Here is a 4845-nt window from a genome sequence, read left to right as displayed (position 1 = left end):
TGAGGCACTGATTAATCCACCCAAATGATTCATTCAGCCTTTGCTTTGGCAACTTTGCCATCTGTTGCTTCTCCAGAGTGAGGGGGATGGCCCCACAGACCATCCCCTCACAGGCATGCCAGCAGCAAATTCCCATAGGGAATGCAATTTATTCCCACTATGCCTGGGTTTGTCTATCTGCTGCCATGGAAAGTCATCGTGTCCCTGAGGGTGGGCTCCAGTGTGGTTGGAGAGTGAAGTGCCACATCTTCCACCTGGCTCTATGTCACCAGTGTCATACAGTCTTAAATGTGGCCAGAGTGTGATGAGCCCCCTGAAGATGGATCAGGTCTGAGGGCTGACCTGCAGCCTCACAGAGTGGCTTAATAATAGAGAGACAACTTCTCTGGATGTGCTTTGTAAAAGAAAAGGTTTAAATAATGACAAAACAACAAACAGGATCAAACAAGGGAAATATAAGTAGAACACAGTGTAGAGAGAACTCTTGCACTGGCTAAGGCAGTCCAAAAAGCACTGAGCAGTTCTGTGCAGTCTTTTAAGTACTTAAGGGTTTAGGTGGGCTTTTTGGCACCTAGCCCAATTAAATTGGCAACAGGTTTTGAGGTACAGATCCAGGCAGTCAAACTGGTAGCTCTGCTTGTCACCTGGCAAGTTACTGAGAAAAGAACATCGAAGTTTCTGGGTTCTTTACCTTATAAGAACAGCAAGGGGTGAGTGTGAAACCTTTTCCTATATGGAAACACCTGCTGGGGTGTGGGGTGCATTCCTACACCAGTGCCATCGATATCATTTCCCAGGGTGGTCCAGGAGACTCTGGATTTCATTCAGGGATGAGTAGTGCCCCCAGCCATGCCTAAATCCACGCCTGGGAATCTCACAACCTGTGCAAGGCTTGGCAGGTTGGCCTCAAGGGCTCCTTGGGCTCACTCCACCAAGGGATGCCCAGCCTAAATAGGTGGCACAACCTTCCAGAGGGACTTCCAGGTGCTTTTGCAATCATAAAATTGTCTAGATCAGAAAAGACATCAAAATCATTGAGTCCAGCCTGGACAAGCAGCAAGGGGAAAGAAAGATGTGATGTCCTGGCTGCAGGATGGATGGTGGAGTTCGCTGGTACAGAATGGGTGGCACTGGGAGGGTGAGATAATTTACCCTCTGAGTGGAACATCTTAATTGGTGTGTGCCGAGGGAATCCAGCAAAAGGGGAATCCTGTTTCCGAGGGATGGGGTCTGGGAAGGTCCCGGCTGCCATCTAGTGGAGTAGGAGCGTGTCTTTAGACTAAAATAAATAATTGAGATAGCACAAATCACAGAGAAGCAATCTGTGATCTGTAGGATAAGTCACGTCTTTGCCCGAGAAAAAAAGTCCTAAAAAATAAACTAGCCTAGAAACCAGTGAAACTGGGGACAGAACCACATTGCAATGGCAGGAAACAAGGGATGGATGATCAGGAGGTAAAAGGATCTCTTGTCACTGTTCTCTGGAACAGTTTGTGTCCTCCCTCTCACCTGGATGGAAAGCCACACAAGGGTTTTCATTCGAAGTAAAGAAATTTGGGTTGTTTTCAGAGTAATCAGATGAAATTTAAGTTCCCCCACCCCAGTTTGTGGTGTACTGTGGGTTCTTTGCAACACAACTGCACTTTTTTTGCCAGGGAGGGGGGCAGATGTTTCAGCTGGAAGTTCATTTTGGGAGTTTCTGTTCAGCACTTTGTTTGTGCTGTTCATCAGTGACAATGGTCAAACCTCACACTCAGAGAAGAGGGAAGCTTAGGGCAGCCATGTGATCTGCTTCCCACATTCCCACTTGTCACTCCGGCATTTTCCAAATTTTCCATTCATTTCTTCAACCTTGTCTTGAACCCACTTAGACTTTGCCTGTCTGGCAATGCTTTCAGTGTTGAGCACGGTGTTTTAGGGAAGTTTTCAAGGAAAAACCCTCTCACTTCCATCCTGACATTGTTAATTTTCCTTTAAAGTTATTTCATTTTCCCTTACAGGACTTTACCTTTTCTCTGAAGGTCCCACTGGCTAAGAAAGTACAGTTAACACAGAATATCTGGTGATACCCAAATATCTGGTGGTTGTTTTCCCATCAAGCTGATTTGGACTCAGAGTTCTGTTTTACTCACTGTCATTATCTGTTCAGTCAGGAGATGGAGAAAATCCTTAACTTGTTACGGTACTCTCTGGATTAGGTGTGGGTATTTCTCTAGTTTCTAAAATGCCTTCAAATCATCAGAAATTAAATCTCTTCAAATCATCTATTACCAAGACCAGGTGTTTCTACAATTTCCTGTAGACCTAATCCTCTGGAACTTGGGGCTTTTTCTGGTTGGAAACCCGAGTTATGAAAATAAAGCTTGTGCTTAGGAAGGGGAGGAGAGGCACTACCTCACCCTCTCATCATTTCCTAAACTTGATTTAGCTAAAACAACTGGAGATAAATCCCACTCCCAGTTTAAAGGTGTGATTTTAGTTTGTCCTGAACTACAGAATCCTGGAATGAGTTGGAAGGGACCTTAAAGATCCTTTAGTTCCAACCCCCTGCCATGGTCAGGGACCATGACCAGCTCTGGACAGGCCCAGCTACAGCACAGATAAAATGAAAAGTTAACTGAGTGCAATAGAGGACATAAAGAAACACAGATCCATTGCTGACATTTGTGTTTAAAAAAATTAAAAATATATTGTACGTGTTCCTGTTGCTATAAGAAAGGTATTTATTGTCTACTTTGACACAGTGGTCTTGTTCAATCACTTCCAAGATGACAGGAAAATCCCATTGCTCCATAAAATAACAAATAATGTTTTAATATTCTTTTGTCATGCTGTTAATTTTTAATATATATTAAACATTGATAGCATTTGAAGCAAAATATAGTAGAAATAAACATTCCAGTCATTTAATCTATGTCACAAAATATGAACACTATGTATTTTTATTTGCAGCTAAACAACATTATGTTCTGCAAGCCCAAAAATCATGAAATATTCATAGAAACTGCAAAACTGCAATTTTATTTTTTTTTTTTTAGCTCTTTGGATACAGGATTTTCATAGTATGCCATAAAACAATTTCCACTGACCAAAACCTTCCCCATCATTCTGACAAATTTTGCAGGGGGCAGGATCTGATTAAAAGCTTTGTCCTTTAGGGGTCATGGCAGGACTGAAGAGCACCATATTAATATCTTAATTTGATAATACCAGAGCACAATTCAAGCCAGACAGTGATGGTGTAGATGTGGCTGTGTCTCTTGCTGTCAGAGCTGATCTCAATTTCAGTTTCCAGAGCTCTTCCTGAGCAGCAGGGAGCAGCACCATCATAATTAAAGAATGTTCCAGGGGTGTTCCTAACCCATTACAGACAGTGATGTCTCCCTTGTCCTACAGGTACCTACAGGCATCACAGCAGATCTGGGATCATACATGGAAGGATTTCAGGCCCAAATTTGTTCAGATAACAAATTTTTCCAATAGAATTTTTATTGCAATAGTTAATCTAATTGGCACTTCGGGACACTTTCAATATTTTTATGTTTTCTCTTCTCTGGTGTCCTACTCCAAGGTCAGTGTCATCACTGTGGGACATCCCTTGGAAGAGGTACCAAGGGTTTGCTGTACCAGAGTATTGAATCATAATTCAAATAAAACAAAGTATTGAACAACTGTCCTTGCTTCACTGAAAATTGAAATTATTTCATGATATAAAAACAATAATAGTGACCTCTCCTTGATGTCAGATAAAGACAGAAGAACCAGGAGTGTTCTCTGATAGTCATTATGGGATACACTGTTTAATTTTGTTCATATAAAATGTATGCTCTTAGTAGAAGAGAACTTGCCATTAAACTTAACAGCTGTAGTGTGTGGGGAAGCATGAAAGGCACTAAGCTAGACAGAAAAATCAGTGTAAAAGGTTATTGCCTGACTGAGGGAAGATGAAAAAATGATGACAAAACTAGTGGGCAACAGAAAATGTCACCTGAATGTGAGTGTAGAAGAAACTAATCAAGTGCTCTCAAAAAAAGGGGATATTTCTATTGGAAAAAAAAAAAGATTGGAAAACATTGTTTATTTTCAGGTATCTGGCAGGTGTTTTTGAGGATAGGAGCAGAAAAGTTAACCAATATCATACAATGAGTTGTGGTAAGACACCAAAATTGAGACCAAGTGAATTAATTTGCTCATAAGATGGCAGAAATGTGAAAATTAACACTTAAAACTGATTTATGGGGTTTTTTTAACTTCTGCAGCCTGCAGTGAGATCAGCTTATATCCCCAGGCCTGGAAGCACCTTTTTATTTCTGTCTTTACTCATTGCACTGTAAATTCTGTAGCAATCTGCAAACCCTGGGAATAATTTTCTGTCTTCAACCCAGTTTTTCGTTGCTCTGACCCTACTTCAAGTGAAAGTAAATCACACTTAGCCACATTTATTCTTCAAAGGTTAAGGAGTTTCTGCTGCTTATGCTTTTCATGCTTGTCTTATCAAACCTTGCATGTGACAGTCAAGAACGTGTAGAAAATTAATCTTATGTGATAAGTCTGTACATGCTCCTAACCAGTAAAAATAATCTAAATTCAATGCAATTCCCATCCTGAAAAGCTGAATTGCATAAGTTTTTTTGAATCCTGCTCAACATTTTATATTCAATATAGAATTTAGCAAAAATGTAATGCAATCCTAATCTCTATGCCATGCCTTGTCATAACTGATATTAATACTTTAATTAAATAGTTTGAGTCATATCTTGTGATTTTAACCACTTCTGTTTCCACTTTCAGCCATCCCTGAGGAAAATATTAACTGGATGGTAGGTAGGGCTTATTTCAGGAAGG

The sequence above is a fragment of the Prinia subflava genome, chromosome 1, assembly GCF_021018805.1.
Source record: "Prinia subflava isolate CZ2003 ecotype Zambia chromosome 1, Cam_Psub_1.2, whole genome shotgun sequence".
NCBI classification, from domain to species: Eukaryota; Metazoa; Chordata; class Aves; order Passeriformes; family Cisticolidae; genus Prinia; species Prinia subflava.
This window is presented reverse-complemented; position numbering follows the sequence as displayed.